Source organism: Protopterus annectens, chromosome 12.part0 (assembly GCF_019279795.1).
Source record: "Protopterus annectens isolate FY-2018-M chromosome 12.part0, PAN1.0, whole genome shotgun sequence".
In the NCBI taxonomy this organism is placed as follows: Eukaryota; Metazoa; Chordata; order Ceratodontiformes; family Protopteridae; genus Protopterus; species Protopterus annectens.
The window spans coordinates 929,082,642-929,098,793 of NC_056746.1; positions in this window are offsets into that span (position 1 = coordinate 929,082,642).

Below are 16,152 nucleotides of genomic sequence, written 5' to 3' on the forward strand. Positions count from 1 at the left end.
ACAATACTAACTCACCTTCCAAAAACACATTCCATCCATTCTCAAACATAATTTCTTCTCCCAACTACCTTTTTCCAAAATTTCATAGAAAATCCCACATTTCTTACACTATTCACATATACAGAAAAGCTTTACTCATCTTCACCAAACCCTTCAACCTAAAAATAAGATTACTTCTCTCCTTGCTAGCAGGTGACATTCATCCCAACCCTGGCCCAAATAACACTACTACCTTAAACTCCCTCTGTCCTCCACCATCGTACTCAAACATATCCTCTAAACCCCCTAACTCCCTACCTCACCTTAACATCTGTAGTATTAATAATAAAATTGCCCACCTCCATGCACTGCTAGACATACACTCATTTGACATCCTTTGTCTGTCTGAAACCTGGCTCAAACCAACAACCCAAAACAGGGAAATCACCCCCCCCCCGGCTATAACATCTTCAGACTAGATTGCAAAGCCAAAAAGGGTGGCGGAATTGCAATACTTTATAAAACAGGATTGCAAGTTACTATCATCCATGAAGAACCTCCCTTTGTAAGTAATGCCAAAATCCTTATCTCTAAACTCCAGCTTAACTCCCACAAATCCATCATTATAATCTGCACCTACCTCCCTCCTGGAAATAACATTAGTACACTAGAAGAGATCCTTAACTGGCTTACTATTCAATTCCCACAAGAAATCATAGTCCTGGGTGATATCAACATAGACTGGAAAACCTGCACCACTCTAAACCCCTCCTCCCTCCTAAATCTTCATGTTTTTTCTCAAACCATTCAGGACCCAACTTGAACTAACAAATCTAACAATAAAGAAAGCATATTGGATTGGATTCTGATAAATAGTCACCAACACACTTACACAGTAGGTACATTACCAGATGATTTAAGTGACCATGCTCTTACTTACCTAATCAGACATAAAACTACTACCCCTAACCTAACCAAATTCAAAATGGTCAGAACAAATAAAAACTTTAACCCTGATAGGTTCCTAGCAGAACTCAATGCTTGCAACTGGTCCCCTCTTAAACAACTGCCTCTTGATGATGCTGTAGCTGACTTTAATTCCAAGTTCCTTTCTATTCTAGACTCTCATGCTCCCTTAAGATCTATTAGAATAAGATCAAAACCTGCACCTTGGCACTCAAAAGATACACAGCATAAAATGATCATTAAAAACAAACTCTGGACCAAGTACCATAAGACTAAAGATCCCACGACCAACTAAACTTTAGACAAATCAGAAACTCCACCAAAAAAGCAGTACTTCTAGATAAAATCAACTACTACTGCCATTTGCAACAAACTAACCAAAATAATCCACAAAAGTTCTGGGCAGGAATAAATAATCTCTTAAAACCTGGCCACTCTGACATCCCTAGCCCCATAGGCACTTCCCAAAATAACCCTAAACAAACCGCTGATGCCTTCAATACATTCTTTACTGAAACTGTCCAGTCTCTTGCTAATCAATTATCCCCCAATATCTCCTCTCAGTCCACCTCCCCTAACACTTCTATTCCCACATTTCAACTGCAACAAGTACCTGCATCGCTTATCTATACTCTTCTCCACAAACGTAAAGCCTCCTGTCCATCCGCTGACCTTCTGCCTGCTCATTATCTAAAAATTGCAGCCAAACCACTAGCCCATCCCATTTCGATTCTGATTAATAGAACCATTGTCGAAGGCTATATTCCTTCCATCTGGAAAACGTCACATGTCATTCCCCTGCATAAAGGTGGAAACTCAACAGAACTCTCAAACTACCGACCCATAGCCCTACTCTCCCCCCTGGCTAAAATCATAGAAAAATGCATACAAAAACAACTTCTTAAACACCTGTTGAATAACAAACTTCTTGCTGACTGTCAACATGGCTTCAGACCTTTCCACAGCACTCCTTTCTTTTACTGACTGTATCAACAAAAATCGAAATAATAATATCCTTACCTCTGCTCTCTTTATTGACCTATCCAAAGCCTTCGATATGGTTAATCACCAGATACTCTTAAATTTACTTAAAACATTCTCACTAGACTCAAAAGCTATTATGTGGTTCCACTCCTATCTTCATAACAGTAACCTATCCAACCACCTGTCCATCACCCTCGGAGTACCACAAGGTTCTATACTTGGCCCCCTTCTGTTTTCTATTTTTATTAATAATCTTCATACCAGTATTTCCTCTGCAACCTATATACAATATGCCGATGATTCTGCTTTGATTTGTTCTGCTTCTTCCCCTTCCGAAATGCCCTCTTTCACCCACCAGACTTTCCAAACTGTTGAAACCTGGTTCTTAAAACAATGCTTAATACTAAACCCCAAGAAAACCAAACTGTTACTGTTCTCCCCTACCCAGAAATCCTCCACTCTCAATTCTCTGTCTTGTCTAGTAATGGCACTATCATATCACCTGACACCACTACCAGGCTTCTTGGAGTAGAGATAGACAATAACCTATACTTTGACATTCACATCAACAACACCATAAAATTGGTTAACAGAAAACTAGGCTCCCTGTATAAAGTTAAAACATTCCTCACTCCACTTACCAGAACTTCCATTGCCCATACCCATCTAATTTCTTCCCTCCTTTATGCCTCCCCTATTTACACATACCTGTCCAAATCTAAACTCTGCAAACTGGCCGTTGCCTAGAACAGTATTGCCAGATTTGCCTCTGGCTCTACTTTTAGAACCCACCACTGCATAAATTGAAAGCAATTAGGTTGGCTTGAGCTGCAAAATCTGATCTTATATCACCAGCTCTCCTTAGCCCATAAAATCCTCTACAAACCTACCAACATTCCTACACTCACTTCCCTTATCACACCTTACTGCAACCTTAAAAGCCTACACTCTTCTAACAAACTTCTTATATCTACTTGCAAATCCAACAATTTGGCAGGCAAATCCTTGTTCTCAAACACAATAGGCAAAGCCTGGAACTCTCTTCCTGACAACCTCACTGCAGCTCTTCTTTTCCCTGTTTCAAATCCCAACTCAGAACTCACTTCAAAACTCACTGGCTCTGCCCATGTACTAACCCTGACTAGTTTTCAGTGTCCCACTACTAATTTATCTATTCCTTCAAACAAATCTTACACTAAATCTCTTATATTCTCATGCATAATTTGTATTCCCTTAGTCTGTATTTAATTTCTAATTGTTGCTTCTGTAAGAACATGCTATGATAATACGATAATCATTTTATTTTTTCTCATTATAAGTACTAAATTTTGTAAAGACTGATTTTAATGTCTGTATTTGGAGCTTTTCTCCCTGGGCCTCTGCTGAAAATGGACTTATATCCAGCTGGACCAGCCCGGTCAACAAATGTAAAATAAAATAAAAATAAATATAAGGTAAACACTTTAACCATTTTGCCATCATCCCTCCACTAAAGATATGGAGAATGCGGGTATCGATTCCACTACCTCTCGCATGCGAAGTTAGCGCTCTACCATTTGAGCTAATGACCCCTTTATAGATTATTGGCCTATATTATTTTCAATCTGTTATGAGCAAAAGTTCTATGTGTGTGTGTGTATGTGTGTGTGTGTGTGTGTGTGTATATATATATATGTATATATATATATATACACACACACACACACACATATATATATATATATATACACACACATATATATATATATATATATATATATATATACATACACATATACATATACATACATATCACTTAAAAAATAAATGTGTTATATATGTCTTTAAAACACTAGGCGGATGGTAAAAAGCATTTTACAGTTCATCTAGTGTTTTTTTATAAGTAAAAGCACAACGTAAACCCATAAAATCTATAGGGGGCTGAATCACTGCTTGAGAGGCTCGATTTCTATTTTCAGTGCCAGCGATCCAGAATGTAAGCTGGATTCCAGTGCAAGAAGGCTGGTTGGAGCACCTAATGGTAGATTACTTTTCTTCTTTGTTTTGGCTGGGCAGTGGGGGTAGGGTGGAGTAGAATTGAGGCAGTAGCATACTTTGGCATTCCACTGACGCTGAGTAAACATTTGATGTACTGGTTATTTGAAGAGTGATGTATGTACCCATGTGCTTATAGTTATGTATATATCTGGAGTCTAAAAGGTGATGCAGGAAATACTTGAACTGGAAAATTAGGGGAACTGAGTTCCACAATCTTATCATATAAGATAGTTTAGGTATTAGGTAGTACCTAGACCCCCATTTATTCTATGTATCCACATTATACAGTTTTAATGTTTTTTCAGTTTCCCATTCATTTCAAATGGGGTACAATAGCTATGTTGCTTGCATAAGATATACATTGAATATGGCTTTACATAGGTTCCACGAATTTTTATGAATGGGTTCTCTTATATGTGATTTACTCCTCTAGTTCTACTTAAATATATCAACTCTGCGATTGCACCACATTGAAGTGAATGGAAACCTCCGCTTACGGAGATTTCCATTCAAATGCTCAAACTTTTACAAATTCAAACATATGGTCTCGACCATATGTGGTTCAAACTTGTAAAGTTCAACTATGTGATAGGAACCCCTATTTTTACCATGTGCAGCTTGTGCACATTTGGTCTATTTTTTATTTAGCGTAACTTTATCAGCGACGGAGAGAAAAACATGCATTTCTAATTTGTTGGGGAGCCAATGATGGACATGGGCTATGGATAAATATGTTGATGATGCACATTGAATTATATAAATGAGTATCATCAATACATTTATCTATATGTCCCACGTCATGTCTTGTACTTTAGATTTAGGATTGTTTTTATTACATTATAGGCTGTACTTGCAAATGGAGGTGGACTAATCATGGTTAACCTGTCATCATACATCTCCAGATCTGTGCAAATGTTCAAATTTCTGACTCATGTTTTTGGTCTGCTTTTCATAAAATTTATCATTTTCTGGCAAATCACAGAGGGCTGAAGTCACTAAATAATGACATGCATTAATAGTAATAATAAGCAAAAGAACCAACAACAGACAAGGTTTTATATATAACAGGCGATACAGGAAAAATTATAACTGGGCCAGCAGACCTCAGTGGGACTTTTCCAGGGGAGATCATCGCATAGAACCAGACAGGGGTACAATGCTGGACCACCATGTGGGTGGCCCCCCGCCATCTCATTCCTCACCATCGCAATCCCCTTTGGCTATCAACACTCCACAGAAACCTATAACATCACTGATGTTTCAGAACAGGAACATGAGCCACACAGGAGACAAGAACTGATAGGGGGATGTACATGATGAATTGCAGAACCACCAGGGCAACTGGGATCACAGACAATCCAACTACCAGGAACAGCAGCACATTCACAGAGACCAGTTTCTTCAGGAAGACCAATATCAACAGCACAGACACCAACCACTACACCAATACCACAGCCAACACCAGTACACGAACAAGACCCAGAACCATGGCCAGCACCAGAATCCCAGGGCTGGTCCTCTTACCAGGCCCCCCGCCACTACAGACACATTGAAGAATATTATTACAACCCACTGAGATTCCAGAAAGCACAGGAGGATTTCTAAAGATATCAGACCCTATCCATGAACTCCCAGAATGACACGAGAACCAAACAGTGGGCAGGAGAGATGGAAATGCGATACCTGGGCAGTTCTGACTGCAGCCCCAACTATAACCCAGGTCCCAGGCTCAGACGGAGGAACCAGCCACAATACTAGGTGCTCCACATTTTTGGAAATACTCTGTTTCCCATTCATTTCATTTGATCGAAAATGAAAGAAGTGTATTATCAAAAGGGCTCACATTTGCACTAAACTGCATGATTGATGCAGCTCAGGTACTGATACACCTTAAAATGTTTGTGAGGAAGCTCCATTTAAAAATACAATTTCATGGCAAAATTACTGACTGTAATTTTACATATTGATGGAACTATAAAAATGCCTAGCCCTACTGTTCACCACTACATCAAGCATTAGCTGCTTTTGAAGTGAAGTGTGAGATGGCTATCAGGAAGTTACTTAAAAAACTTCCTAAGAAAATAACTTTATAACAACACAGGGAGAAAGAAAAGCATTGGTTGAGGTAGACAATGATAAATTGAGGTACATAATGAAGGCAGATAAGGGAGGAGCTATTTTTATGACTGATACCACTAGCTACAACCAAAAGATAGAGAACATGCTGGAGGATAACAGATTTTATGAGTTATTTACCATGGATGACATGAAAAGGCCATACGATGTATGGAACACTAATCTATCTCACCACATTATAGGAAGAAAGACTTATTACTGAAAATCTTTATAAGTATTTATTGCACCCATGCCCTAATTTACCTAACTATTTTAGAATACCAAAGCCACACAAGAACAGAGAAGTCCCACCCTATAGACTGCTGGTAGTAAGTGGAAGTTCTCTTAGTGAAGCCACAGCCACTTACCATGACTACTTGCTGCGACCTTTAGCAGAAAAGAATAAGTCATACATAAGAGATTCAATGTTTTTTTTTGAGGAAAATAAAAATTACAGTGGAAGCTGACAGTATTTTATTAACTATTGATGTGGAATCCTTATACACAGTGCTCCCTCACAAATACTGTATAACAGCAGCTATGGCGTCTTTTAAGAAACATAATCAAAGTACGCAGGCACAGCTGCAAAAGTTAAGCAAGCTTATTAATCTTGTACTAGATTTTAGTTTCTTTACTTTCAATGACAAATACTACAAAACAAAAAAATTGGTATAGCAATGGGGGCTGCCATGGTTCCCAGCATAGCTAACATAGTCCTGGACAAATTGGAGGAGGACTTTGTGTTAAACAACACAGACTACATGCAGCATATCACATTCTATTTGTGCTTTATTGACAATATTTTTATTGTGTGGGAAAGTGACACCTTGCAGCTTGGAGATTTTACCACTTTCTTCAGTCAAACTACCCCCTTTTCTCATAGCTCTACTTTAATCACTTTCTTAGATATGCAGATTTCCAAGGACACCAACAATAACAGAATCACCACTGATCTGTTCAGAAAACCAATGAGAGTTAATTTACTACTCCACAGTAAAAGTCTGCATCCTGCTGAAACCAAGTATAGGTTCATAGGTTCATAGGTAGGTACTAGGCTATCTGCCGGAGGGCATTTATAAGCCTAGCCAGAGTGTGTCAGCTTTCGCCACCCATTGATTAATTAACTGAGCCTCTGTCAAGAAGAGCCAATGAAGTGATCCCAGGGATGTATTTTCAGTTACCCATCCACTCGTCAAGGTTTCTCTTGAAGAGTATTAGTGAGGGGCTCTGCCTAATGTAGTTAGGAATTTTGTTCCAAAGCATGGGGAGTCTCTGTGGCAAGAATCTATCCCTCCAGCATGTTCTATTTATTGTTGTGGCGAGGTTTATCTCACTAGAGCGAGTGGCTCGCAGTGACTTGGATTTCTTTAGGTGGAGCATGTCCATCAATTCTGAGTTGGATATGGCTTTGTAAGTCAGGCAGAGATCACCTCTGAGTAAGTGATATGCCACTGAGTATAGCTGGAGTTTTTCCAGTTGGGCTGCATAGGACATATGTTTGAGACCAGTAATCCTCTTGGTGAGGTGCTTTTGTGGTCTTTCAAGCTGTTGTAAGTGTCTTGTGATGTACATCCCAAACGGGGCATTGTACTCTATGATGGGTCTGATGAGTGACGAGTAGAGGGGCACTATAACCTCTTTATTTCTAGATGCAAACCCTTTAGTAATTAAATGGGCTACATAGAAGGATTTCCTAACTACTCTGGCAATATGATTGTCAAAGGAGAGATTACTATCTACATGGGTCCCCAGATCTCTTATTACCTCTTCTGTATTAAGGGGGCTGCCATCTATGTGGCATTTAGCTTGAGACCATGACTTTGAAACCAGGTGTCCGTCTCAGTAAGGCCCTTTTGGAAAATGTCCGTGTCATCCGGAGAGTCAATTATGGCTCCCAGTTTACAGTCATCGGCGAAGTTGGTTAGCCATAGTCCTCCTGTGTTTGCCTGTACTTCTGAGAAGTATATGCCAAACAGTAGGGGTCCCAGGACCGAGCCTTTTGGGACACTACTTGTGACTGGTTTAAAGTCAGACCTGGAGCTTGCTATTCTTACCGTGTGAGTTCTGTCTGTAAGCCAGTTGGCAACCCATCTCGTGACATAGGGGTTTATGTTCAGGCTGGTGTGTTTTTCTATAATTCCCAAGTGAGGAATGGTGTCAAAAGCCTTGGCGAGGTCAAGGTCGGCTGTGTGAACTACCTTCCCCCTCATCTATGGCCTTGGTGGCTGTCTCGAAGAAGTCAACCAGGTTTAATAGGCATGATCTACCCTTAACAAAGCCGAACTGGGTCAAATCAATGGTTTGGAGGTTCCCAATGTCTTTGTTAATGAGTTCCATGATGATGCACTCCATAGCCTTGCAGACCAGGCTAGTCAGGCTTATGGGGTGATAGTTACCAGGGTCAATTGTGGCCCCTCCTTTGTGGAGTGGAATAACCGTTGCTGTGCACCATTCTATGGGCATGTGGCCAGTGGAGAGGCTGAGGTTGAACAGTGTGTTTAGGTGGGGGGTTAGTTTGTTCTGTAGTTCGTGCAAGATGCAGCCTGGGACACCATCTGGCCCCACTTGACACTGTGCTTTTGGCTTTTGAAAGGGCTGTTTTTACCTGTGCATCTGTGATTTCCGGGACACTACACTTTTCTGGTATTATTGTGGGCCCTTTTGGGGGTGAGAGGGGGGTGAAGTTTGCACTGAATCTATCTGCCAGGATGTTGGCAATATCAGTGGGTTCATTATATTTTGTGCTATTTTGCACTAGCTCAGAGCATATCTGCGAGTTGCCACTTAGATTCTTGACATAGCTAAAGAAGGCTTTGTGGTTATCTTTCAAATCCTTAGCTATTTTTCTTTCGAAGTTAGCCTTGGAGGATCTTATGAGGGACCTTAGTTTCTTACTGATACTGATCAGGGATGTCTTTCCTTCTTGGGATTTGCTTTTTTTCTGAACTAGTTTCCTCCTTCTATTGTATAGCCTGTTTATGACAGGGGTCCACCAGACTGGTTTCCTTCTCTTAGGGGAGTGAGTCTTGGTTTTGCTAGGGATGGCATGATCCATGCATCCTTGTAGGTGCTCATAGAGTGCATTTGTAAAGGTTCCTGCATCTTGGACATGGACACTGTTATCCTTTAGCGTGGGGGCTGTGAAATTTACCACCTCTGTCTTAAGTAAGGTGAAGTTTGCTATAGAAACGTTTTTCACTGTGGTTTCCTTGGTTGGAGGTGGTGGTGTGGACATCCAGAGTGATTAGTTTATGGTCTGATCTAACCAGTGACAGGTTGACCTCTGGTGTGGAACACCTGTCGCCCATGTTTGTGATGACCAGGTCCAATATGTTTTCACCTCTGGTAGGGGAGCTTACCAGCTGATCCAGGGCATTTGAGTTGATAAATTCCAGGAAGCACTGGACCTGAGAGTTTGTACTTGAGTACTTTTACTAGTTAAAGGTAGAGTAATTGAAATCATCTAATATCAGGGTGCTCGGTAGGACCCTCATGTTTTCCAGTGTCTCCAGAAAGGTGGAGTGGTGATCCTGGGTCATGGAGGGTGTTCTGTAGCAGGCCACAATTTGCATTGCAGATTTGCCTGATGTTAGTTGCACATGGATGATCTTGGAGGTATCATGCTGCGCCACTAACCTAGAGGTGTAGGTATCCTTGATGAATATGGATACACCCCCCTCCTTTTGTGTTTCGGTCCATGTTCTGTGGCCAAAATGTGAGTTAGAGGTGTAGCCCAGTAGTGCTGGGGTGCCCTGTGGAGCCTTGAACCATGTTTCAGTTACTGCACAGATGTCAACGTTCTCCATACTGAGGAGTGCTTCGAGCATGTGCATTTTGAGATTTAAACTCCTGGCATTGAGTAGCATAACCCTCATTTTTTTATTTCTGCTGTTTACAGAGGTGGGTTTGACTTTTGAGCCTTGCCTACAAAAGGCACTATGGGGTCAGCAAGAGCCTTGGCCAGTATTCGAAAGCCTAGGGGTGACAGGTGCAAGCCATCTCTTGTGAAGCATCGAGGCCTGTTGAGCATGTCGTCCCAGGCTGACAGACACTGGATCCCCTTTGAATGACACCAGAAGCTTAGCCAATTGTTGAAAATGATCATTTTTTTCTTTATACTGTGGTATCATTCTTGGTGAGGGCAGGATGCTATTCAGGGTCAGGGTCATACCTGCCTGGGCTACATGATCAGAGAGCTCTTCCATGTCTCTTTTCATGTAGTCCAGGAAGGTACGTCTCAGGTCATTCACACCAACATGAATAATGATAGAGTCATATTTGTACTTGTTCTGGAGTGACCTGAGTGCTTGTGTTATGTGGCAGATTCTGGCTCCCGACAGGCAGCTAACAGTAACCTTCTCCTTGTCCAGCCTAGTGAGTGGGACATCAGTGTGCCTGACTATAGAGTCGCCTATTACTAGTGTGTTAGGTATGTTATTTCGCCTTAAGGGCTGTGAGTGTACGGCACACTGATTTTGTGTTTTATGTGTTGTCTTGTTTGTGATGGGAGGTTCAGGTTTTTTGGGTGTCTGCTTTGGAGGTCTGTGATGCTTTTGCAGGTTTTTATTTAGAGCCTCCAAGTATGATTTCATGTATTTATGTGTATTTTTTGCCACTGCTGATTTAGTATGTCTGTGTGAGGCTGGAGGTGTGGTGCAAGTGTTAGCCTTCTCCTCATGACTGCCTGTTCCAGTCTTGGGTGGAGAGAGCTTAGCCTCCAATTTAGCTATATAATTGCATCTCTCGCATATGTTAATGTTTTGTGGTAGGAGGAGAGTGTTGTCTGTGTATATGAGGCAGTTGTAACATTGCCTCAGGATACCCAGGTTCACCAGCTGGACTGGAGAGTATACCTGAAATTGCCCTTTGGTCATGCCTGAATAGTAGGGTGAGCTGCTTAGTCGCTTGGTTGGTGAGGGGTGAATAATGAGCCTTGCCCTGCTGGGCAATCAAATGTCGGGGTATATTAGTGCTTGCTATTAGGTCTGAGCAACTTCTGGACTATAGGGTGATTTTTAAGTGCTTAGTTGAGAGTTAGACTACTTTCAAGGGAAAAACTGAAGAGGAGACTTGGTGGAGCTGGGATAAATTTGGCCCTAGCTAACCGGCACTGCCCAGATGTGCAAAACCATGCAAACGTGGTTTTTACAGCAGGGAAATGAAAGAGATAGAAATTAGCCCAAAATGGCCTATAAACTACTAACTTCTGGGCTGAAACCACTCCTCCAGGGACAGATGGCTGCTCAAAGCCCCCTCTCTCACAGGTGAACAGAGAAACCTCCCTCTATCCAAGTAAGGTATAGGCAACTCAGAAAATTGTAACACAGCCCTGAATTCAGCACTAGCCTGAAAACTGGACTATACTAGCTTAGAAAGGTGGGAAACAAGGAACAGTGTTTTTTATTTTGAAACAATAAGGCAAAAACAGTAAAAAATACAATTAAAACAACTTTAAATGACTACAAACAGTAAAAAATACACTTAAAACAGCTTTAGATGACTACAAGCAATCAGAAAAGGCTTTTAAACAAATTATCCAATTAACCAGTAAAAAAAATCTCAAAACAGCTCTGTTCTGGTAGTCTTCAATCAGACAAGTTCTAACTGCACACTCCTACCACTGGGGTGCAGGGGAACCTTCTCCAAAAAAAAAGGCCTGGATTAGTGCTCAAGTTATACAAGCAAAGCTAGATTCAGCAGGCCTGGATCTAGTCTATGCTACAGCAAACAAGGCGCACCAATTTCAGTAAGAAACAGTTAAAATATGCAGGCACTATAAGCCTTTAACCAGAAATTCTCAGCTCAGAAGGGCAGAGTCCAGCCTCTCCTCCCACAAGAGTGCAGACCACGAACCTTCTTAATGTAAAATAACTGGCCTGAAGCCCAAGTGCTTAAACAAGAACTAATACACTTTTAGAATAACAGACACTGAGCCTTCAATCAGCAGTTCCCAACTTAGAAGGATGTAAGCTACCTGTCCTGCCACAACAGTGCAGACCACAAACCTTCTTAATGTAAAACAACTGGTCTGAAGCCCAAGTGCTTAAACCAAAAGGCTTAGAATGATAGTTACACCAAGCAGTAATAAATAAATAAATACAATTGTGTACTTTTAAGATGACGCAAAAGCAAAATAAAGTAGGAAAAAACACAAATACAGTAAAAGTAGATGAAAAAAGTGCAAGTTTTTTTTTTTTTTTTGAGTGAGCAAATGAGATGGGCCCAGGAGGAGTATCCAAATGCAAATTTACAAGAGGGGTGAGCAGTTTCAAAGCCACCAAGACCCACAACTTCTGGCTAGATAGTATTCAATGCAACACAAATAAATCAATTTAAATGCTGTATTATTTGAAAAAATTGCAGATACCCCCACTTATCACTGGCTATTCAAGAATTCTAACAAGCATTAACTGAAAAAACAGAGCCACAACGTCCAGCTAGATAGTATTCAATGCAACACAAATAAATCAATTTAAATGCTGTATTATTTGAAAAAAGTGCAGATACCCCCACTTATCACTGGCTATTCTGATGTAGTTATGTCCCAGGGCCATAGATTACCTAGAATTACCACAGAGATGGAACCCTTTCTGAGAAACCTGAACATTTAGAGAATGATTTCCTTGTGAGAGGCTATGAGAGTCAGATGTTAAAAAAATACCCTGGAACCCATTACAGAACTGAAAAGGACTGAAGCACCTTCACTCATCCTCCTTATTAGGAGAATATTAAGAAATTACGTGGAGAATAAGAAGTGCAAAAAGATTTGCTTCTTGACATACACTCTGGATTATCACAGTATCAAAATATTATTAAAGAAAACTGGAAAATGTCACAGAAAACCCTTATCTGATTAACATCTTAGGTGAAACCCCATCATTGTTTACAGGACGGTCAGGAGCATTAGAAGCTTTGAATTTAAACTTAGACCATGTGAGAGAAACATTAAAAGAAGTAAAGCTAACTATACATTGTGTATGTGTGTGTGTGTGTGTGTGTGTGTGTGTGTGTGTGTGTGTGTGTGTGTGTATATATATATATATATATATATATATATATATATATAAGACGTGTGTGTGTGTGTGTGTGTGTATATATATATATATATATATATATATATATATATATATAGCAAGGTGATAATTTTTATTGCCCTTATTTAAAGAAAATCATTAAAACCAGTGCAGAGGGTGACTGTAATGCTACAAAAGTTATTTAAAGGGCACAGTGCAACAAATGTGATGCTTTTTATGTGGGCAAGACTATAAATAAACTTGAGTGTAGGATTTCATGTCATCTAGCAGAAATCCAATGTGGTTGTAAGAACAATGCACTAGCCAAATACCTTTCTTTACATAGAAGACACGCAGGTTTTAAGTTCCAGATATTGGATTGTGTAGACATGGGTGATTCTGAAGGTGATATCCTGAATGTACTGGAAAAACATGAACTTATATGACAACTAAAGCTGAACTCTTTCAGAAAGCCTGGACTAAATTACTACTCTTCACTTAAAAGTGTACTAGAACTTAGAAAATTGACACATTGTTTACATGACTAATTTTATTTTTCCACTATCCTTATTTATCCACTATCATCTTTTTCCAGTTTTTCACAATCATTTCTTTCTAGTTGTCTTTAATACTAGGGTAAATAATATTTAATAGTAGTGTATAATATGTTTTTATCATTACACCTCTTTTAGCTTAAATATAGAATAGTTTTTCACTTTATTGCAAATTATTTTTAATAGCAATACTAGCTAATTCTTTAATTGTCACACATTTTTAGTTATTAATATTTTTTATTTAATTTATATTGGGTTATTATTTTATTTTAAGTATTGATTTTAGTGTTATTTTATATGGAGTGTTCACTACTTTTATAAGGACGCAATTTTTTTCTGTCCCACACTGCCCAGCACATAGCTGATATATTTTTCCTGGTTTAACGTACTCATTAAATGTACATATAAGATTGTATTCTTGTTTTAATTTTGGTTTTCTGTTTTTTACTATGTATATTGGTTAGTTTTAGAAATATTTTTTTATATATATTTTTAGGGTTCTTGTACACAGACCTGAAGAAGTCTAGAGGCAAGAAAACAATTTTGTTAACAATAATTTATGGAAATAGATTATGTTTTGGACAATATATTTTTATGGATGCCAAAACATATTTTTTGATTGCCATGTGGTCTAATGTTTAAATATTTCCAACCATGTATTATAATGTCTTTGATCAGTTCACAGACTTTAATAATAATCTGTTTAATAAAAAGTACCACATCATTATTATTTTTTTTTATTTTATTTAAAGTGCATAAGATTTAAATTATTAGGACATTTAGTAAGTAGGGCAGTACCAGCTTGAATATCACACTGATAAGGATGGGGGAAGGGATATCAGTTTGTTAACATGTGTACCAATACACTTTGTTTTACAACAAAATGAACCACTCCCATACCTGATAACCACTCCCATACCTGATAACCACTCCCATACCTGATAAACACTCCCATACCTGATAACAGGTATATGGTCAGAAAGTTTGTCATTCTGTTACTCTTTTGTTAGGCTCACTTGTCTGTGTGCTTAATAAAGGATTTTCAACTGGAAACCGACTGTTTATCCTGCTTGGATTACTTCTGAATACATACTAGAGTTAATAATTCTGTATAATATTAATAGTATTTCAAAATACGTTTTTATTTTTTGGATTTAGGACATTTTTAAGTTCTCTACTTCTGCTACCATTTTCAGATTTTTTCTGCTTTTTAATATATAGTGTGATTAACTAGAAATGTTAATCTGTGGTGGTGCAGCGGTAGCGTTGTTGCCTCACAGCAAGAGGTTCTCCCGTTCGATTCTCAGCTGGAGTGCGGGGAGTGCCTTTTGTGTGGAGTCTGCATGTCCTTTCCGCAGTTGGGTGGGTGTTCGAAAGACATGCGTAAATGGGCGTGCCTTGGTTGAACGTCGAGCTGGCACCTCGGCGTTCGTCAAAATCTACTGCCAATCATTAGCGGACCGGAGTTCCACTATGGCGACCCCTAACCGGGAAAAGCCGAAAGGCAACACAGTGATTAACTAGACATATAGGAATTGAAAAACTTCCACACAGTGAAGTTTCTTACACTGTTTAATTTTCAAATGGTATATCTTTCAGAAAATTCATGCTAATACACACACACATCTTAGTATTCTAACAAGTTTCCAAGTTCATAACAGCAATATTTAAAATCTCTCCCTATTTTTGGGGCCTTTGGTTCCCCATTATTTCTGCTTTGAACAGATTTCTTGTAGTAAGTGGTTGAGAGGTATGCTTGTCATTTGCTATGTTTCTACAAAACTGATCAACAATGTTGTCTCCTCTCATGGTGAAGTATGTATTCTGACTTAAGAAAATTAATGATTCTTTTGAAAGAATACTATCTGCTGCATTCTGGTTATATTTTTCCCACTGTAGTCCAATGCTGCCCAGAAGTAGAAGTTCCCTTAATTCCATATGTCCACCACTAACCCTTGCAGTAGATTTCACTTCTGTGTTACAGGCATCTAGTGGCCTGCATACCACAAACATTTGAAGATTTGCTCCAGCTGGTTCTAAACTTGACATGGCACAATTAGACCTGTGTTGTTTAGAGGATAGCTTATCTGTTTCAACTGTCTGCCTGTTATTGTTATGAATACAGAAATGCCTCCAAAAGTCTGTCCTGTATGGGATCACAGATCATAAAACATCCTTCAAATTGAATTACCTGTTCACCTTCCTGCCACCACACCTCAGTCAAGCTCTCTAACTGTATTTTTTCTGATTTGGGTCTGCATTCCCACCCTTCTTTCATATATGAATTGTTTCTGTACACACATGCTATGTGTATGTTTTTACATACTTAATCCCACTCAGACTGCTTATTGACTTAAAAAAAAAAAACTTTTTTGGTGTTAAATTACCTCTTATTTTTCTGCCAGAATTCTTCCTCCATCCATTTTCTGATGCAGCTCTCCTTTGTATATTGACGTCTTTAATCTTTAAAATTTGTTGTACATTTAATATACATCATTCCACTC